At 43.9% G+C, this 23,231-nt stretch overlaps 2 pseudogenes; both read left to right on the forward strand.

Moving 5' to 3' along the window:
• The first annotated feature begins 4,097 nt into the window (after positions 1-4,097).
• Positions 4,098-15,522, forward strand: LOC129867823 (5-hydroxytryptamine receptor 3A-like; annotated as a pseudogene).
• A 1,267-nt stretch (positions 15,523-16,789) lies between these two features.
• On the forward strand, positions 16,790-22,887 carry LOC129867788 (5-hydroxytryptamine receptor 3A-like; annotated as a pseudogene).
• The last annotated feature ends 344 nt before the right edge of the window (positions 22,888-23,231 follow it).

Below are 23,231 nucleotides of genomic sequence, written 5' to 3' on the forward strand. Positions count from 1 at the left end.
GACACCATTCTGTATACTTCTGGCCCTTCTTAAGACACTGTGTTAACAAACCTCCAGACGAGCTTCAATGCCATACAACTCTCCTTCCTTGGCCTCCAACTGCTCTTAGTAAAACTAAATGCATGCTCTTCAACCGATCGCTGCACGCACCTGCCCGCCCGTCTAGCATCACTACTCTGGACGGTTCCGACTTAGAATTGTAACGGCAGCCTTCCTCCTCTTCAAGAGAAGAGAAGGTGTAGCAGGGATCGGACCAACACGCAGCGTAGCCAGTGCTCAACATGTTTAATTACGAATAACGTGAACACTTACAACAATACAAAATAACAAAATGTGGCAAACCAATACAGCCCTATCTGGTGCAGAGAAAACACAAAGACAGGAAACAACCACCCACAAAATCCCAACACAAAACAAGCCACCTAAATATGATTCCCAATCAGAGACAACACAAAACACCTGCCTCTGATTGAGAACCATATTAGGCCAAACATAGAAACAGACAAACTAGACACACAACATAGAATGCCCACCCAGCTCACGTCCTGATCAACATTAAAACAAGTAAAACTGTAACGGTGGTCCTCCTCCTCTTCAACCGAAAAGGAGGAGTAGTGATGGAACCAAGGCGCAGCGGGTTGTGAACACATCATTTATTTAAAGAAAACACGAAAACACGAACTCGACTATAAACTAACAAAACAACAAACGGTGTAGACAGACCTGGACGACAAACTCACATAAACACGAAGAACGCACGAACAGGGAAAAATAGACTACACAAAATGATGATGTACAAAACAAACCGAACAGTCCCGTATGGTGCGACAAACACTGACACAGGAGACAACCACCCACAACGAACACTGTGAAACAACCTACCTAAATATGACTCTCAATTAGAGGAACGCCAAACACCTGCCTCTAATTAAGAGCCATACCAGGCAACCCATAAACCAACATAGAAACAGAAAACATAGAATGCCCACCCAAACTCACGTCCTGACCAACTAACACATACAACAAACTAACAGAAATAGGTCAGGAACGTGACAAAAACACACAAGAACTATGGTCAGAACGTGACAAGAATATGTGGCAACTACAAATACCTAGGTGTCTGGTTAGACTGTAAACTCTCCTTCCAGACTCACAGTAAGCATCTCCAATCCAAAATTACATCTAGAATTGGCTTCCTATTTCGCAACTAAGCATCCTTCACTCATGCTGCCAAACATACCCTCGTAAAACTGACTATCCTACCGATCCTTGACTTCGGCGATGTCATTTACAAAATAGCCTCCAACACTCTACTCAGCAAATTGGTTGCAGTCTATCACAGTGCCATCCGTTTTGTCACCAAAGCCCCATATACTACCCACTACTGTGACCTGTATGCTCTCGTTGGCTGGCCCTCGCTTCATATTCGTCGCCAAACCTACTGGCTCCAGGTCATCTATAAGTCTTTGCTAGGTCAAGCCCAGCCTTATCTCAGCTCACTGGTCACCATAGCAGCACCCACCCGTAGCACGCGCTCTAGCAGGTATATTTCACCGGTCACCCCCAAAGCCAACTCCTCCTTTGGCCGCCTTTCCTTCCAGTTCTCTGCTGTCAATGACTGGAACGTATTGCAAAAATCACTGAAGCTGGAGACTCATATCTCCCTCACTAACTTTAAGCATCAGCTGTCAGAGCAGCTTACAGATCATTGCTCCTGTACATAGCCCATCTGTAATTAGCCCACACAACTACCTCATCCCCATATTGTTGTTTTTGTTATACTCCTTTGCACCCCAGTATCTCTACTTGCACATTCGTCTTCTGCACATCTGTCACTCCAGTGTTTAATTGCTAAATTGCAATTATTTCGCCACTATGGCCTATTTATTGCCTTACCTCCCTAATCTTGCTTCATTTGCACACACTGTATATAAACTTTTGTATTGTGTTATTGAGTGTACGTTTGTTTATTCCATGTGTAACTGTGTTGTTTGTGTCACACTGCTTTGCTTTATCTTGGCCAGGTGGCAGTTGTAAATGAGAACTTGTTCTCAATTGGCCTAACTGGTTAAATTAAGGTGAAAAATAAAAGTAGATAAATTATAGATAAAACAAATCGGTGCTCATCGGCCATTGCATTGGACATAAACATAAACACGTTGGAAATTGCAAATTCATCAATGAGTGGTTTGGAAAGGAATCAGTGGCTAACTGCAAACGTTGCAAAGTAATCACTATTTTGCTTCCCCTGCTATTTGGGGGAGAGGTTGGGTGGTCCAAGTCTGGGTTTAAGGGGCTTTTATCCGAGCTTAAAATGATAAATATTCACATGAAACACCATGGGCCAGAAAAGGTTGTATACATTGGCCATGCTGTCAATCCAGCATGACTTCTGCCACCTTCAAAACATCTGGAAACTCGGAACTGGGAAATCTCAGACTTCAACGAGTTCAGGACAACTGGGAACTCAGAAAAAATCGATTTCCGACTGTGAAAATACGTTTTTAACGGTTATCCAACTCGGAATTCCAAGTTGGGCTTCTTTCTAGAGCTCCGACCTTAAAAACCACTGACGTCATGATTCAACCTTGTTTTTTCTGAGTTCCCTGTTGTCTTGGAAGCCCCATAAATCCAGAAAATACCAGACTTTGATGACAAAGTTTTATGACAAAATTTGTCCACAAGAAGGACCGACGCACCACCTTGGGGGCAATGCAAATAGTCTGGGTAGCCATTTGATTAGCTGTTCAGGAGTCTTATGTCTTGGGGTTAGAGGCTGTTTAGAAGCCTCTTGGACCTAGACCTGTCCAGGTGTGAAAGGACAGTGTGGAGTGCAATAGGGATTGCACCATCTGTTGGTGTGGTACGCAAATTGGAGTGGGTCTAGGGTTTCTGGGATAATGGTGTTGATATGAGCTGTGACCAGCCTTTCAAAGCACTTCATGGTTACAGACGTGAGTGCTACGGGTTGGTAGACATTTAGGCAGGTTACCATAGTGTTCTTGGGCACAGGGACTATGGTGGTCTGCTTGAAACATGTTGGTATTACAGACTCAGACAGGGAGAGGTTGAAAATGTCAGTGAAGACACTTGCCATTTGGTCAGCGCATGCTCGGAGTACACGTCCTGGTAATCTGTCTGGCCTTGCTGCCTTGTGAATGTTGGCCATGTTAAAAGATCTTACTCACATTGGCTGCGGAGAGCATGACCACACAGTCATCCGGAACAGCTGAGGCTCTCATGCATGCTTCAGTGTTACTTGTCTCGAAGCGAGCATTGAAGTTATTTTGCTCGTCTGGTAGGCTTGTGTCACTGGGCAGCTCTCGGTTGTGCTTCCATTTGCAGTCTGTGATAGTTTGCAAGCCCTGCCACATCCAACGAGCGTCGGAGGCGGTGTAGTATGATTCGATCTTATTCCTGTATTGACGCGTTGCCTGTTTGATGGTTCGTCGGAGGGCATAGCGGGATTTCATATGTACACTATAATGGTTTGTCACCGTTATAGTGCAATTAATGTGTTGTTTAGTGTTGTGTTGTGGCTTTGCTGGCATGCATCCCCACATTTCTTTTTGAGTTTGCCCCTCCAAGATTTACATGCTAAAATTTACATTACAAAATTCCAGTAACTTCCTCGGAATTCCCAGGTTTTTCCAGAAATCCCGGTTGGAGGCTTCCCAGACTTCCTGCTTATTCCTTTCTGATTCCAGGAATATTCCAACTGGGATTTCTGGAAAACCTGGGAACTTTGTGAAAGTTACCTGGAATATTGCAGCCCTGTCTCATAATAATAATATTGCAGCCCTATCTGTCAGACGAATGAAGAATGAAGAATATCAGGCAATTTCCTGTCACTTACAAATAAATGAATGCATGGATGGTAAAATATTTTCAATTTAATGACAATAATATGTTTATTCATTATGCTTCATAAACATGTTTTTCAGTCTAAGTAGTGGATTGTAGTTAATTTTTGTGGAGACACAATGTCTTGAAACATAACACATTGAAGATTATTGTGTCTTAAAAAATTACACAATAATCAAGTTGAAAATGGATGAATATTGTAAATCATCAGGAAAAATTCTGTCATATGCAAGATGGACGGGGTTTGCGTTTTATTTGAGATATCAATAGGATTGTAAAATTCTGCTAACTTTCCCCAAATTCCCAGGTTTTCCAGAAATCCTTGTTTGAAGTTTCCAGAAATAAGCAGAAAAATAGGAATGCTTCAACCAGGATTTCTGGAAAACCTGGGAATTTTTGAAACCCTTCTGTATATATCAATGAGTTAAATTTCATATGATTGATTTACTACTTGACTTCCATTCAGCCTCTCTGGCTGATAGCAGATAACAGATAGCAGATAAACCCAAGAGGTCTGCTCTGAACCAACTCACCAGGACCCTCCTGCGTAAATACAACTGTGGAGTCAGACCTGTTCAGAACTGGACCAGTCCCACGCTCATCCTCATAGACCTCATAATGCAGTCTGTGCTTGATGTGGTAAAAAACCCTATATAGCTTTATCTAAATAATTAATTATTTAAGTCTAAAATACAATATGATTACCTGCCATGCTTCTGGTAATATGTAACACAGGAAATGAAAACATCGTTGATGTTGCTCAATTATAATTTTTTTGGTATGAAATATTAATCTTGTATCTGTAAATACATTTTGACCATTTGTAGCTACACATTTCAATGGTCTGCACAAATTATTTACACCCAAAAACGTAACAAAAAACTAATGCTCAATAATAGATGTTTTGAAAATCTACTTTTTACAGGATGGAAAGACCCAGCAAGTAACCACAAGCATTTGGTACAGGCAGGTTGGTATGTGTTCTTCTATTGGTGTTAAACATACATTTCAAAATGTTCATGCAACGAAAAACCATCACTGGCCCCTTCTACAAATAGGAATAGTTAAAAATGTAATTACTTCGACTACCCCTTCAAGGAATAATCACATCTACGCATTATATTTATAGTTTCAATGGAGTGGTGGAGTGAGCCATTAAAAAAAATAAAAAATAAAATAAAATCAGGATGAGGAGAATCTTATTAGGGTTCATTTGTTCGGTGGGGCCAGCGGACATGAGTCTCCAGGCTCACTCTCCATTCACTTTAATGCAATTGCAACACCATTGTTGACTTTGCTCATTTTCCCATCCGCTGCTTGTCCTTGTGCCATTGATTGAGCGCCAGAGGGTACACCTAAAGTCAAACATAAAATGTTCAGTATTTTGTTCAAAAACACCGAATGACAATGCCATTGGTGTACTTATACAAATGCAATGTTCTCTTCAGATATTTGAATGTGAGTGAATGAGGCACAATAATGTCTGTTTTGCATTATTCTTATCCACCCAATATACCCATTATGTCTGCCTTAACATGAATACCACGTTTAGCTGTTTCTACGAATCCTGTGTCTGTGTTCCATGTTTCATTTCAGTTACATAATATATTTAAAGCTTCTGCATGGTTTTCACATGGTTGTCTGTCTGAAAGACAGGGAGCCTGCTTCAGCCAATGTGTCTTCAGCCTTGTCTGGCATGCAACAATTGCGTTATTGAATGCCAAAACAGTCAGGCAACCATCTGTCATGTACTTCATATGACTGGTCTTGTGATGTCTTTCCTGTTTACAATGTCAGATCTGGACTGATGAGTTCTTGGTGTGGGATCCCGAGGAGTTTCACTGAGATCTCTCTGCCCTCTGACGCTATATGGTTGCCCGATCTCATCATCAGTGAATTGTAAGAAATGACACTATGTATTCCTGTTCAAATTTCATAACATGTCATTGGATTACTTAATACACTCAGTCTCTTCGCAGAAATGTTCAACATTTGTCCTTTTAATTTAAAATGACAGACTGAAAAGGAAGTGTGTTGACCAGGGTCAGTGTCTCATGTTCAACATACAGTACTGTAAGCAGCTGGAACTCTTGTTTTCCCTCTAAGTCGTGTTCTTCCCCCTGTTAGTGTGGATGTAGGGGAGTCCCCTGCCATCCCCTATGTGTATGTCAACTCATCGGGGATGGTGAAAAACAACAAGCCTATCCAGGTGGTGTCTGCGTGTGACTTGGAGTTGTACGCTTTCCCCTTTGACAAGCAGAGCTGCACTCTGACCTTCCGCAGCTGGCTTCACTCAGGTTAGCATAGAGAGCTGTAAACACGCTAACATTAACACCCAGTCAAATGACTATACATCTGGATATGCACAGATGGATGACGTGGCTAAAACACACAATTAGAAGTGCAAAATTACAATGGCATACCTTTCGATACACAAAATACATGCATAAAGCCATGGCACATACAGTATTAAGTACACAAACACGAGCACATAAAACCCATACAGCTGGTAATTTAATATTGTATCAAATCAATAGCAGGTCATATTGACTGAGTGTCATTAAGGCTTAGTAAACTCTCTCCCTGACCTCTACCATCATGTATGCAGTGAGTGAGGTGAACCTGACTCTGTGGAGGAGTGCGGAGGACATCGCCAATGATCAGAAGTCGTTTATGGACGATGGCGAGTGGGAGCTTATGTCTGTGCCATCCCGCTACTGGCAGCTCCGTCTGGATGGCAGAGACTATGCCCACATCCAGTTCAACGTGTGTGCCTACTGTTACCAGATCTAGGTCTCTCTTTGGTTCTCTTCAGATACTTGATTTGAAGGAAAGTATTTGAAGAAATACAAATATGACCTATATGTCTAGTGCCAACTGTATCCACATATGCAGCAATACATATCCAGTCAGTAAATATGTAATATGTGAATAGGTGTGTTTGTGAGATTTTCTATATGGATTGATGTCTATCCAACAGGAAACAAAAAGATGCACACTTCTCTTGTAGGGAGACTGTGACTGTACAATGACAACTAAATCAGATTGAGTATCGACAGGAGGTTTTTAGCCATCCCCTCCTCCTGGTACTCCTGTTGTGAAGGTGTTAAAGAGATCAGCCAGGGCTTCACGGACAGGATTAAGCGCTAATGCTAATAGATGAGGATGAGGCGCGTCCAGCATGCTGAGAGAGAGAGGCACCATAATGAGGCTGTCTCTGTGGCAGCTGATCAATGGCCGTCTTGTTCTGCCAGAGAAATGGGCCCTGGGCCTGGTGCAGGTGGGGGAGAGACTGCCTGCGAGGATAGGCTAGGCGGGGTTCTGTTGTACATTCAGCTCAGGAGGGCACTTAATGATGGAGTGTCAATCCAGCAGGGCTCATTGGGTTACCTTTACACTACTTGTGAAAGCGGTTAAGGGGATTCATGTGTTTTGGGGTACTGGAACAGGACAGGAGGGTAATACTGTGGAATATGGTTTTCTTGTGGGTTCAGTTGAAAAAAGTACAGTTGATATCTAAAGCTAAAATGGTGCAGAACTAGGTTTAAGTTAGTGAAGGGAAAAACATTTATTTCTCAATTTCTCACCTATGGGGGAGTTCAAACACATTCTTGACCCACGTGTGACATGAAATAGAAAAGTAAAACTCTCACCCTCTTTTTCACTCCCTCTCACCCCCACTGGTCAGGTGTTGATCCGCCGGCGCCCCCTGCTGTACGTGGTGAGTCTGCTCATCCCCAGCATCTTCCTCATGGTGGTGGACGTCATCAGCTTTTACTTGCCGCACAACAGTGGCACGCGCATCACCTTCAAGACCAGCATACTCCTGGGCTACACTGTCTTCAGGGTAAACCTGACAGACGAGATGCCTGCCACCACCATCAGAACACCACTCATAGGTATCATACACCAGCTCCTCTCCTCATCTTTGTTTCAAATGTTCTCTCATATTGTTTGACACACCAAGCTTGCCCTTGAGATGGTTTAGGATGAGTTGGACCGCAGAGTGAAGGAAAAGCAGCCAAGAAGTGCTCAGCATATGTGGGAACTCCTTTACTGTTTGAAAAGCATTCCTCATGAAGCTGGTTGAGATAATCCCAAGAGTGTGCAAAGCTGTCATCAAGGCAAAGTGTGGCCACTTTGAAGAATCTAAAATCTAAAATATATTTTTATATATTTAACACTTTTTTGGTTACTGGATGATTCCATATGTGTTAATTCATAGTGTAGATGTCTTCACTATTATTCTACATTGTAGAAAATAGTAAAATAAAGAAAAAACATTGAATGAGTAGGTGTGTCCAAACTTTTGACTGGTACTGTATTTCTGATCTAAGACATGTCCTGGACAAATGAAGATGAGTCTTTTTCTAACAGGTGTATTGTTGATGTTTGGTGTTCTCCATCCTATGTGTGTGTTCTTTGTGGTGTGCATGGCGTTGCTGGTGCTGGATCTAGCCATCTCCATATTTGTAGTGAAGCTCCTCCACCACAATGAGAAGGAGGTCAAGGAGATGTCAGTGTCCGCCTGTCTCCTCGATAAGTACGGCTCGTCCAGCCAGACCTTCCTCGAGAGCAACTTCACCTCTGTCAAAACACTAAATGATGTGGATCAGTGTGGGGGTGAGAGGGGACCTGTGTTGTTTGGATGCTTTGTATTTCTTAGTCAAAGGACACAAGAGTTTGACTAGGTATTAGGACCAAACATTTAGCAGGTGGTGGTTTTCCTAACTTTCCACAGATTTATTTACCTCAGATTTCTTATTCTATTTGATATGTAATGGCCAGCTCTGACACATTTTCATGTTGACAACACCTCTATGTTGCTCTGTATTAACATCAAAACGATCAGAGAGAAAATACACCTTTACAGTATGTCTAGACATACTAGTGGCAAGAAAAAGCATGTGAACCCTTTGAAATTACCTGGACTTCTGCATAAATTGGTTATACAATGTGTTCTGATCTTCATCACCTAACTTCTGTTGTGCTTCAATTGGTGGACAGATAGCCTTACATTCTCCTGCAAAATGTCTTGATGAACTTGGGAATTGATTTTTCCATCGATGATAGCAAGCTGTCCAGGCCCTGAGGCAGCAAAGCAGCTCCAAACCATAATGCTCCCTCCACCATACTTTACAGTTGGGATGAGGTTTTGATGTTGGTGTGCTGTGCCTTTTTTCTCCACACATAGTGTTGTGTGTTCCTTCCAAACAATTCAACTTTAGTTTCATCTGTCCACAGAATAATCTGTCAGTAGCACTGTTGAACATCCAGGTGCACTTTTGCAAACTTCAGACGTGCAGAAATGTTTTTCTTTGGACAGCAGTGGCTTCTTCCGTGGTGTCCGACCATGAACACCATTCTTGTTAAGTGTTTTACTTATTGTAGACTCGTCAACAGAGATGTTAGCATGTTCCAGAGATTTCTGTAAGTCTATAGCTGACACTCTAGGATTCTTCTTAACCTCATTAAGCATTCTGCGCTGTGCTCTTGCATTTATCTTTGCAGGAAGGCCACTCCTAGGGAGAGTAGCAACAGTGCTGAACTTTCCCCATTTATAGACATTTTGTCTTACCGTGGACTGATGAACATCAAGGCTTTTAGAGATACTTTTGTAACCCTTTCCAGCTTAATGCAAGTCAACATTTCTTAGTCTTGGGTCTTCTAAGATCTCTTTTGTTTGAGGCATGGTTCACATCAGGCAATGCTTCTTGTGGATAGCAAATTCAAATTTAGTGAGTTTTTTTATAGGGCAGGGCAGCTCTAACCAACATATCCAATCTCGTCTCAATGATTGTACTCCAGGTTAGCTGACTCCTGACTCCAATTAGCTTTTGGAGAAGTCTTTAGTCTAGGGGTTCACACACTTTTTACAACCTATACTGTGAATGTTTAAATTATGTATTCAGTATAGACAAGAAAAATACAATAATTTGTGTCTTATTAGTTTAAGCAGACTGTGTTTGTCTGTTGTTGTGACTTAGATGAAGATCAGGTCTAATTTGATGACAAATTTATGCAGAAATCCTGTCAGGTTTTGGCCAGGACTGTTCTGGTTTTTGTCACTAGATGTCCCCATTGCACCTTTTTTGAACCTTTTGTTTTTTCCTTGCTCTATTATTGTTTGCACCTGTGTGTCGTTCCCTTGTTAGTATTTAAACCCTGTGTTTTCCTCAGTTCTTTGCTCAGTGTTTGTACGTTAGCACCCAGCCCCAGCCCTGCTGTTAACTTTTTCTCTTGTTGGAGTTTCCAGAGGTTCTCTGGTATTGTTCTTGTTTATTTTGGATTAGTCTTTTGAGGTTTGTTTGTTCCCTTGCTGTTCTTACCACTTTGTGGATTTTCTTTGTATTTTGGAAGATATCTATTTTTGTCTCTTGGCTTTTGTTTTGGACATTGTGGATTTATATTTTTGCCGGAAGATCTTTCCTTTGATTAAACCACCGTCTCTAGTACTGCTGTGTCTGCCTCATCTTCTGGGTTCTGCCGATTATTAGTGACTTTCTCACACCGGGTCCTGACAGAAACACTGAGCCATTATAATGAACCCAGAGGCAGCCAGTACCCAGGATTTTTTTCCCATGCTGTCCCACCACGAGGGGACTGTCCAACGTCACGAAGCTGCTCTGGTTCAGCAAGAGGTCTTACTGGCTGGACATTCTCAACTTCTGTCGGAGATGATGACTTCCATAAAGCAGATTTCTGATCAACTTTCCCCTGCAACCGCTTCTGCTCCAGTTCATCAGATTCAAGTGCCCGTGGCAGTTAACCCCCTGGCTGAACCTCGTCTGCCGCCTCCCCAACGGTTCTCAGGTGATCCGAGTGTTTGTAAGGGGTTTTTCACCCAATGTCCTCTCTCCTTCGAGCTGCAACCCTCGTCGTTTCCCACCGACCGGTCCAAGATAGCATATATCATCACCCTGCTGTCGGAAAAAGCCCTAGCCTGGGCTACTGCTGTGTGGGATGCCCAAAGTCCCTGCTGTGGCAGCTACTCTACCTTTGCTGAAGAATTCAAGCGAGTGTTTCAAGATCCCACCAGCGGTCCTGACTCAGCCAAACAGCTCCTGACTCTCCGCCAAGGTCGGCGCAGCGTGACGGACTATGCCATCCAGTTCCGCACGGTGGCAGCAGCGAGTGGCTGGAACGACGAGGCGCTCACAGTGTGCTTTTTGAAGGGTCTTTCCGACACCATCCAAGATGAACTGGCCACTGGGGAACCACCGGACAACCTCGAGTCCCTGATCAAGTTGGCTTCACGTATATACCAGCGTCTGAGAGAGAGAGAGAGCTCAACCGTAGATCTCTCCCCCTAGCTCCTATCGGTTCCAGCTCCGAGTCTCCACCTTTATCCTCGCTGACTCCACCGGAACCCATGCAGGTTGGACGCATCTCCCAGGCTGAGAGAGACCGCCGGATGAGGGAGCGATGCTGTCTATATTGCGGCAAACCGGGCCATTTCCTCTCCACGTGTCCCGGGCTCCAGGGAAAACGCACTCTCCCATGCAGGCCTGGGAGGACTGTAACGGGAAACATAACCTCCTCCCATCCATCCAACTCCCGCCTGCTCATTCCAGTTACCCTTTCCTGGGACAACCACGAGCTTCCCCTTCAAGCCTTGGTAGACTCTGGAGCCGCAGGTAACTTCATGGATGGTGTCTGGGCGAAGGAGAATGGCGTTCCCTCTGAACCTCTAAGTGATCCTATAAGGGTTACTACGTTGGATGGAAGCCCTTTGGGATCTGGACTTGTCACTCGTGTCACTACCCCCTTGCGACTTTCAGTTTCCCAACACCAGGAAGTGATGAACTTTCATCTGACCTCGTGTTCCGAGTTCCCTCTCGTCCTTGGATACCCCTGGCTTCACAGCCATAACCCTCACATCGACTGGTCTGTGGGCACTATCAAGCAGTGGGGTCCTACGTGCCAAGCCACTTGTATCTTCCCAAGTTCCCCGAGTTCTCCTCCCGAGTCTCTAGAATCCATCGACCTGTCCCGAGTTCCCGAGTGTGACCATGACCTCAAACCGGTATTTAGCAAACAGAGGGCCACCAAACTACCACCCCATAGACCTTACAATTGCCCCATCGACCTGTTTCCGGGCACCTGCCCCCCCAGGGGTCGGATCTTTTCCCTATCTCCTCCCGAACGAGCTGCTATGGATACCTACATCAAGGACGCTCTGGCAGCAGGCCTCATGCGTCCATCCACCTCGCCGGCAGGAGCAGGGTTTTTCTTTGTGGCCAAAAAAGACGGTGGATTACGTCCTTGCATCGACTACCGGGGACTTAATGCCATAACCGTCCGTAACCGCTACCCGCTACCCCTTATGGCCACAGCCTTTGAGCTGCTCCAGGAAACAGTGGTCTTCACTAAGCTTGACCTACGGAACGCATACCATCTTGTGCGGATCAAACCCGGTGACGAGTGGGAGACCGCTTTCAACACGCCTACTGGTCACTACGAATACTTGGTGATGCCCTTCGGCCTGACCAACGCCCCGGCTGTGTTCCAAGCGCTCATAAACGATGTGCTTAGAGATATGCTTAACATTTTCGTGTTTGTTTACTTGGATGACATCCTCATCTTTTCGAGCTCCCTTCAAGAACCCACTAAGCATGTCAGACAAGTGCTCAAACGCCTCCTAGACAGCCATTTGTACGTTAAGCCGGAGAAGTGTGAATTCCATTCCTCTCGAGTACAATTCCTGGGATTTGTAGTGGAACCCGGTCGAGTCCAGATGGACCCCAAGAAGGTAGGGGCGGTAGCGGATTGGCCCACCCCCAAGTCCGTTAAGGAAGTTCAGCGTTTCCTGGGCTTCACTAACTTTTACCGCAAGTTCATCAAGAACTTCAGCTCGGTGGCAGCCCCTCTCTCAGCTGTAACCAAGGGTGGCAACACAAGGTTTCTGTGGGGAAGAGAAGCTGAGACGGCCTTCCAAGGACTCAAGCAGCGCATCCTCTCTGCTCCCATCCTGACACTACCGACGGCGGATGAACCTTTTGTGATGGAGGTAGATGCATCAGAGGTTGGTGTGGGAGCTGTCCTGTCTCAGAGGGGTGAAGACAAGAGGCTTCATCCTTGCGCCTTCTTCTCTCAACGGCTTACCCCGGCCGAGAGGAATTACGATGTGGGGGATCGTGAACTCCTAGCGGTTAAGATGGCATTGAAGGAATGGAGACACTGGCTCGAGGGGGCTTCTCAGCCATTTCAAGTGCTTACGGACCACAAAATTCTGGAGTATATCCAGCAGGCGAAGCGGTTGAACTCCAGACAAGCTCAATGGTCTCTTTTCTTCAGCCGATTCCTGTTTATCCTCACCTATAGACCCGGGTCGAAGAATCTCAAACCGGACGCCTTGTCACGAGTCTACTCTCCTGCCATTCGAGAAGATACTGACATGACTGTTCTTCCTGCCGCTAAGATCGTGGCTCCAATCTCGTGGCAAGTTGAGGATACCGTGAGACAAGCTCAAGCCATCGAACCGGGTCCTAAGGGAGGTCCTGCCAATCGGTTGTTTGTTCCCAAGGCAGCAAGATCCCAAGTCCTTCTGTGGGGGCACTCCTGTCGCCTCACCTGTCACCCGGGCGTAGGTCGCACCTTGGAGTTCATTCAGCGTAAGTTCTGGTGGCCCACCATAAAAGAAGACGTTGCCACTTTCGTCAAAGCCTGTCCCGTGTGCTGCCAGGGCAAATCTTCTCACCTCCGCCCTCAAGGACTCCTTCACCCTTTATCTATTCCCCACCGACCCTGGTCCCATATCTCGTTGGACTTTATTACTGGCCTTCCTCCGTCCCATGGTAATACTACTATCCTAGTCATCATCGACAGGTTTTCTAAGGCGGCCAGGTTTGTTCCCTTGACCAAATTACCTTCTGCCAAGGAAACAGCTGAGTTGGTGATTAACCATGTGTTCCGAGTCTTTGGCATTCCGCAAGATATGGTTTCCGACAGAGGTCCCCAGTTCGCCTCAAGGTTTTGGAAGGCATTCTGCCAACTCATAGGGGCCACGGCCAGTTTATCTTCAGGGTACCATCCGGAGTCCAACGGCCAAACCGAGAGGATGAATCAGGAGCTGGAAACCACCCTCAGATGTATGGTTTCCAACAACCCGTCCACATGGTCATCCTTCATTGTTTGGGCCGAGTACGCGCACAACACCTTGTGCTCCTCCTCCACTGGTATATCCCCGCACGAGTGTCAGTTTGGCTGTGCTCCTCTATTGTTCCCGGACCAGGAGGCAGAAGTCAGAGTGCCTTCAGCCTCGAGGTTCATCAGACGCTGTCGGCTTACGTGGAAGAAGGCCCGTCTTAATCTTCTGCGTTCCTCACAGCAGTACCAGCGACAAGCCAACAGACGTCGCCGTCCCGGTCCTACCCTATACCCCGGCCAGAGAGTATGGCTCTCAACAAAAAACTTACCGCTACGGGTGGAGTCTCGCAAGCTGTCCCAGAGATTCATCGGTCCCTTTAAGATTGCCAGGAGAGTCAATCCCGTTACTTTTCGCCTGCACTTACCCAGATCCCTTAAGATCAATCCAACATTTCACATTTCTTTATTAAAACCTGTTGTTTTTTCTCCCCTTATCCCGGCAGGCAGACCTCCCCCTCCGCCCCGTGTCATCGGAGGCCAGTCGGCTTATACCGTCCACCGGATACTGGATTCCTGCCGGGTGCAGCGGTCCTGGCAGTATCTGGTGGAACGTCAGGAGCCGTTCCTAGGAGGGGGATTCTGTCAGGTTTTGGCCAGGACTGTTCTGGTTTTTGTCACTAGATGTCCCCATTGCACCTTTTTTGAACCTTTTGTTTTTTCCTTGCTCTATTATTGTTTGCACCTGTGTGTCGTTCCCTTGTTAGTATTTAAACCCTGTGTTTTCCTCAGTTCTTTGCTCAGTGTTTGTACGTTAGCACCCAGCCCCAGCCCTGCTGTTAACTTTTTCTCTTGTTGGAGTTTCCAGAGGTTCTCTGGTATTGTTCTTGTTTATTTTGGATTAGTCTTTTGAGGTTTGTTTTTTTCCTTGCTGTTCTTACCACTTTGTGGATTTTATTTGTATTTTGGAAGATATCTATTTTTGTCTCTTGGCTTTTGTTTTGGACGTTGTGGATTTATATTTTTGCCGGAAGATCTTTCCTTTGATTAAACCACCGTCTCTAGTACTGCTGTGTCTCTCTCATCTTCTGGGTTCTGCCGATTATTAGTGACTTTCTCACACCGGGTCCTGAAAAATCCAGATAATACCAAATCGTTCACATACTTTTTCTTGCCACTGTATTCAATCAACAGTTTGACTTTTATTTAATTTACTTGTTAAGATTGCGTTGTAGCAACAGAATATCTTCTCTTCGGACTTTCATGTGTCCAACCCCATCATAACCCCACTTACATGTTGTCCCTCCAGGCTTTGAGTTTGACCTGGCTCCAGAGGAACTGCTGTCTCTGAGCAAGCCCCAGGAGAGTGCTCCTCGGCTGGAGAGTATTCTCCAGGAGGTGGTGTACCTGAGGCTCTACCTGCAGGAGGGAGAGAGTAACGACTCAGCCCAGGCTGACTGGGTGGCCCTCTGCTGCAAGGTGGACCTCCTCCTGTTCCGAGTCTACCTGCTAATCCTGGTTGTCTACACCAGCACTCTGCTGCTACTGTGGGCCATCTGGAGCTCTGCATGAGGATACACGTAATAAAGAAAAACCCTTGAATGAGTAGGTGCGTCCTAAACATTTGACTGTTACTGTATTTTAAAGGATCCAGCCAGTACAATGAGTAATGACTGATTTGCTCTTAGAAGCTACATATTTTCAAGCGTTTTTGTGTGTCATTAATGGACATGATTTTTCAACAAAGTTTTATCTCTTTAGCCCCCCAAAACATGAAATGTTTAATTGTTGATGTATGCAGTAGGCATGTTTTTTATCCAAAGATGACGCAAGTGTTTTCTCAGCAGTGTGTATCATCTATCCATGTAACATAAACTGTATCAGCAGGATCCTATCACATAATAAAAGTCCTAGATTCAATTTCGTTGTAGATTGCAGTACATATTCCCCCAACATAAGCAGTTTAAGAAATCAATGAACAAAATGGTGTCTAAGATCAGTATCAAATGTCAGTTGGATCTTGTTAGGTAGATAAGAGAAAACCGACCTGCACTTAAACTCCCATATGAAAACCAAGCTGCCAGAGAAAATAGGCCTATGCTCCTCTGTATGTTCAGGAAATCAATTTCTTAATGCAGGATTTTTTTTGAGAGAAATCATATCTCCACAGTAAGCTCATCTCATTGTACATACTGTACTCTATACCATCTATTGCATCTTGCCATCTTTATGTAATACATGTATCACTAGCCACTTTAAACAATGCCACTTTTATATGTTTACATACCCGACATTACTCATCTCATATGTATCTACTGCACCTTGCCTATGCCGTTCTGTACCATCACTCATTCATATATCTTTATGTACATATTCTTCATCCCTTTACACTTGTGTGTATAAGGTAGTTGTTGTGAACTTGTTAGGTAGATTACTCGTTGGTTATTACTGCATTGTCGGAACTAGAAGCACAAGCATTTCGCTACACTCACATTAACATCTGCTAACCATGTGTATGTGACAAATAACATTTGATTTGATTTGATTTGAAGCTTATAAAATACATTGAGGATTCAGTTGGAGGAAAAAGCTGATATACCACACAAAACTTGATCCATACACAGACATCTGTTTGGCTACACGGCCAGATACTGTAAACTTGGATAGGCCTGAGTGCTCTGAGTTATCTGCTCAGGACGTGATGACATAAGATAACCTCAGCTGCTTCCAATCCCCATCATAAAATCCCCGATGGACACACCCTCGTGTTCATAGTTACATCAGCTGGCTAAGGCAGCGTCATGCAGAATGAAACTTAATTGAACTAATACATGATACTGTAGACATTAGGCTACAGTGGACACTCCTGAATATGGGTCTCGGCGGCGTCAGTAGACTGCTGCATCTCAAAACTGAGCACTGCTCATTATAGACAAGCTCAAGGCAGAGAAGTGAAACGTAGTGCAGAATGAGAAGTTCAGCACTTTGGACAGCGCTCGTCTTGCTCCTGATACAAGGCACCGCGCGAGCCTGCACAGGTAAGAAGAGGCACTTGCAAAATTAATTCCAGATAGGTTGTGGCGTTATTGACAGAGGTTGCCTGTTTTGGAAGTTGCCATTTTATATAATGCTAGATTTACACAATAATAATTGTATAACACTCAATATGTTGCATTTAGTGGATAGCATAAGTGGATATGTTGAATCAGTATGTTGAAGCGATGTGTTTTACCTCCGTTAGTCAAGAAACCGGGCAATAATACCGTATGCTTTGCCAATGCAACCTTGGTATGTCTCTCCGAGTACTTGAGTGCTGGGTACAAGAAGGGGATTTGACCCGTGCGCAACTGGCGAAATTGCACAATGGTGGCCATCAACCTTATGGTGGATTCTATCCTCAGTGTGGTAAGTAGGCCTCCTGCTCTTAGTAGAATAATAGTTCAGTATACTGAGATTGTGTGTAGCCTATGTTGATCTTCACTATTTGCCCTATGTTACAGCAGGACGAGAAGAACCAGGTTCTGACAACATATGTATGGTACAGGCAGGTAAGACAAATAACTATTTGCAATAAATAGCAAAATAACTATTTAAACAACAAATAGATTTAGTTGAAAAAAAGTTTCCAAGAAATTAAAACATACATAAAACTTGTAAAAACTACAGTAGAACATTGTTATGTCTCTCCTTTGGACATTTATCAAACACTTCTTCACAGAGGATCTTACAGTTTTAAGCCATTATACCATACTTGCTATTATTAATACTAGACCGTGCTTACTGGCTTATGCTATAACTCTGTATCAGGAATGGACAGATGAATTATTGATATGGAACCCAGAGGACTTTGATGATGTGAATCAAATGTCCATACCGACTGCCAATGTGTGGGTGCCTGACATACTAATCAACGAGTTGTAAGTCCAGTGTTTTGTGATCGTTATTGTCAGTGTAGGCCATGCAGTCAAATCAAAGTCTGCATAAAAGAGTATCGTTTATCTTTGATTAAGCATTACTAAAGTACAGTGCAGTGTAAAGTGTGTGTGTGTAATACGCTGAAATATTAGTTGTCCAAATCAGTCACAAACATATTTATTGCATCTCTTTGCTTTGGTTTGAGTTGTGCTTCCTGCTGTAATCTCTCAGTGTGGATGTGGGTAAGTCTCCGGATATTCCCTATGTGTACGTGACCCATTATGGTCTGGTGCGCAACTACAAGCCCATCCAGGTGGTGACAGCCTGCACTCTCAACATCTACAACTTCCCCTTTGACGTCCAGAACTGCAGCCTGACCTTCCAGTGCTGGCTCTATACCCGTAAAACATGTCTTATTTAGTCATTTGGCTATGCATGTGGGGAAAAGCTTTACAACTGCACATACTGTAGGCTACAATACCAGGTAAGGATGCCTTTTTTATTGTTTGTAAGGGAGGTAGGGATGGATAAGCTAAGTGTCAGTCACTCAGTCCTCAACAGTTTTGTATTATTCTTTTTGTTTTTTAAATAATTTTCCTAGTGCCAGCTGTGGCTGAGGACTGCTGATAATGGTCATTTACATAATTTACATTAATCTGAACCCACTGACCTATGTCTCATCCATGTTCATGTCTGTAGTTAATGACATTGACCTCAAGCTGATGAGGAGCGCGGAGGAACTTAAGGTGGACAAGAGTGTCTTCATGAACAGGGGGGAGTGGGAGCTGCTACATGTCCTGTCTAAATACAAGCGCTTCAGTCTGGACAACATTGACTCCTATGCCGAGATGAAGTTCAATGTGAGTATACATAACAATCATTCATTAGCTTTTATTTATGTAGTCGTGACAGGTTTGGGCAATATATTATTTGGCAATGATTGACCTGGTTTATAAGATTGTTAGGGTTGCAAAATTCTGTTTGCAAACAACTTTCCCAAAATTCACAAGTTTTCCAGATATTCTGGTAGGAGGATTCTCAGATTTCCTGCTTATTCCCTCCTGATTCCAGTAATCTTCCAACCGGGATTTCTGGAAAACCGGGGAATTTTGGGAAAATGAACGGAATTTAGGCATTTACTACATGATTCCATATGTGTTATTTCATCGTTTTGATGTCTTCACTATTATTCTACAATGTAGAAAATAGTAAAAATAAAGAAAAACCCTTGAATGAGTAGGTGCGTCCTAAACATTTGACTGTTACTGTATTTTAAGGGATCCAGCCAGTACAATGAGTAATGACTGATTTGCTCTTAGTAGCTACATATTTTCAAGCGTTTTTGTGTGTCATTAATGGACATGATTTTTCAACAAAGTTTTATCTCTTTAGCCCCCCAAAACATGAAATGTTTAATTGTTGATGTATGCAGTAGGCATGTTTTTTATCCAAAGATGACGCAACCCTATGCATGATGATGAAGTAAATGGCAATAATTGAAAGAGTACAATAAAGGGCTGGGAAAGGTCCCCACAATTCAGCAAGTGCCTACACATGTTAAAATTATATGCAGTATATACTTTTCAATTACTATATACAATCATGTTCAAATCAATCATATCATGTACATAATACCTTAGCGCAAATCATTTATTCAAAACCAACTGAACCTGACAGAAAAGCAAGACCTTTAGTAAGAATAGATAAAATAGAGAAATATATGACGATAGTAGACCCTTACCTTGACCTCTACCGCATGAGGCTTTATTAGAAACATAAGATCTTCAGCTGTATTAAATATGTATTGAGAATGGACGTTTTTCTTATGCATCATACAAAGAAAGCAGGCTTGCTTTATGGAAAATTAACAAAAGGATATGAGTGAGGATCTATACGTGAAAGTGTGATAGAGCCTCCGTTTTAGGGTCCGTTTTAGGGTCATAGAATCTGTTGGTATATTGTTCTCCCCACGATCAAAATGTTTTTCTACCAGATATATGTAGTGAGATATGGAAATGCGTACTACTTCTTGTTAATTACTGCTCTATTCCCAATTATTGTTTATTTGGATCCCCATTAGCTTTGCAGAAACATCACAAGTAACATAACACTGATACACTGATAGACAAGTGTCTGTGTGTGTGTGCGTCCTCTCACAGTCCTGATACACTGATAGACAAGGACAGTCACACAAATAAAAATTACAACGATATACAAACAATGATCGAGTGCCGAGTGTCTGAGTGTCTGTTTGTGCGTGTCCTCTCACAGTCCCCACCTTCCATGAGATGTTGTTTAATCAGTTTTTAAAGGAAATGTAGCTGTTTGCTTGAGTAAATGGAGATGGAAGGGAGTTCTATGACTCTGTATAAAACTGTGCCTTGCTGTGAATTCGTTTTGGACTTGGGGACTGTGAAGAGACCCCTGGTGCATGTCTTATGGGGTATGTATGGGTGTCTGAGCTGAATGTTATTTGATTATGCAGACAATCTGGACTGTTCATCACAGTAATACTTCTCATAAAAACTAGAAGAGAAGCAATGAATTTCTCGTCAACCTTGATGAATGTCATCAGGTGCTGATCCGAAACAGACCTCTGTTCTACACTGTGAACCTGTTGCCGCCCAGCATCTTCCTGATAGTGATGGACCTGGTGGGCTTCTACTTCCCCACGAACAGCGGAGAGCGGGTGTCCTTCAAGATCACTCTGCTCCTGGGCTACTCTGTCTTCCTCATCATCGTCTCCGACACGCTGCCCTCCGCCGCCATCGGCACACCGCTCATAGGTGAGAAATGCAGCTGGTGCATTAGTGGCTCAGATTTTTGAGATGTGTCATTAAGGATGGAATTGTGAGCTCTATTGCAGTTAAGAATAGGTTGAGGTAGTAGTGAAGGACTATTGTTTGTTGGGGCCCTGGTCAAAAGGCTCTGGTCAAAAGTAGTGCACTACATTGGGAATAGGGTGCCATTTGCGATGTAGCCGTTGTCTTCTAAGGGTATACCTTGTAGTGTGCAGAGGTCATATCGATTCATCCCTCTCTCTCTAGATGTATACTTTGTAGTGTGAATGGCTCTGTTGGTGATCAGCCTGACAGACACAGTGTTGATAGTCCGTCTGGTGCATAAGCAGGACCTGCAGCCCCACGTGCCCCAGTGGCTCAAACACTTGGTGCTGGAGCGGGTCACAGTCCTCCTGTGCATCCGCAACAAGCACAGCCTGTGCTCCGTGCTGTCCCGGGACTACGACCACGTGGGCCATTACAAAGAGAACAACATCAGCCAGGGTATTGTATCTACATGAGGGTTGGGTAGGAAGAAGAGTATGAGATAAGGAGAAAAGAGGGAAGGGAGAGGGAAAAGGTTAGCTTTAAGAGGGAAAAAAGACATGGGCAGTAGTTCTAGTATACAATGTTCTCTCTGAGCAGTATTCATTGATTTAAAAAATACAGCAGCATTACAACATTTATCATAGAGAGTGAGAAAGAGAGAGAAAAGGATAAAAGGAGATACATTTACAGGTCTGTTTTCTCTCTTTGGAAATAATTAATGTCTGTCGCTTTGGGACAATAAATAAATGTTGCATCCACAAACTCAACACAACATTGGATACTTAAAATACAAGTACATCCTGTTATATGACCCCACTCCACCCACTCTCCCTGTGTGACCCCTTGCAGCTCTATGTAACCACCACCACCTTCACCATACCTGCGAGATCGGCCGTGGTGGCGAGGACAGCAGGGAGCAGGGTCTGGGGGGCCTGTTGGTCCTGCCCGTGGTGCGTGACACCACACAGCTCGTTATGGACAACATCTTGCACGAGATCTCGTCCATCCGCGGCATCCTGGAGAAGAAGGACGAGTGCTGGGACATTGCCAAGGAGTGGCTGCAGGTGGGCTACGTGCAAGACGTGGATGCGGGGACATAGAGGGCTTACGCTTACCTGATACAAAGAGTTTTATTGAGGTGGATCTGTTCAGTTGAGCATCATGGTAGAGGTAAGGTAGGGGGCACTTTGAGTCTGAGGTCATTCTTGGGAGTAGAGAGATGAGTGGGAAGATGCAGTGGATGATGGTATAGGAGGATATATGGAGTATGTGGAGGAGACGTAATGCTATTTGGTTGCATTTGCTTTTAAATGGCATAGTTTGTATATTCCAAGATCAACTTCACTCCTTCAGTTGAATATAGTGTTAATATTGTTAATAAATATTAAATTGCTGGGTTAGGGTTTAAGTCATACAAGAGACTTCAATACACCACACTAACCACAGGGTGGCACAGTAGTGCTCTGCCCAGCACTATCCAGCCTCATGCTCCAGTACAGAGAAGGTATGGGTATTATTAATTCCTCTCAGGGATGGCCTATTTTTATTTATTTTTTATTTAACAAGGCAAGTCAGTTAAGAATAAATGTGTATTTACAATGACGGCCTACCCCGTCCAAACCCTCCCCTAACCCGGACGATGCTGGGCCAATTGTACGCGGTCTTATGGGACTCCCGATCAATGCCGGTTGTGATACAGCCCGGGATCAAACCCGGGTCTGTAGTGACGCCTCTAGCACTGTGATGCAGTGCCTTAGACAACTGTGCTACTTGGAACCCTAGCAAGCGGACTGACACTAATGTACTAAACGTAAAGATTTTGTTCTCACTGGAAAATGTACTCAGTGGGAGTACTCAGATAGGATAAATGCCATTGACACCCAACATAATTAAAGCCTAAAACCATTCCACAGTAAATGGGAGCATCGATCCCAATATATTCAACAAGTATCCAGGCTGCAGCAGTTCCTGAGTCTGTGTGGACGACTGACTCTAGCCCTTTTAGTTCAGCACTATGCCTGGCTGTTTCATTCTCCCTGAGTTTTAGCTGATTTTCAGCTATAATAAATGCTTTATCAGTGTGACGCTTGGATTAGAAAATCTCTGAAAATGTCTGGTATGTATAAATGGTGTTCTAAAACTAATTACAGTAAACATTGCAAAATGGTAATAAAAAACAACACAGGAAATGTTATCAATGAGTATTGCCATAAATAAGCATGACCCCAGGCTTTCAATAGTTTGTCTATTTTTTTAAATAATAATAAAGTACAACCAGAGAGGGTAGACATCTGACTAGGGCTGCAACATTCCGGAACGTTCCCAAATTCCCAGGTTTTACTCAAATCTTCTTTGGAGGATTAGGGATTTCCTGATTATTCCCCCCTGACATACCTGGGAATTTTGATAAAGCTACCGGAATTTTTGCATCTCTACATCGGACTGTAGCCTACCATCTTTGGTGAAGTAGTATACTGTAGTACACTAGACTAACACTAGAGGGTTCCATTACCAGCATTAACCAGTACTACACTTATG

The sequence above is a fragment of the Salvelinus fontinalis genome, chromosome 13 (genome assembly GCF_029448725.1).
Source record: "Salvelinus fontinalis isolate EN_2023a chromosome 13, ASM2944872v1, whole genome shotgun sequence".
In the NCBI taxonomy this organism is placed as follows: Eukaryota; Metazoa; Chordata; class Actinopteri; order Salmoniformes; family Salmonidae; genus Salvelinus; species Salvelinus fontinalis.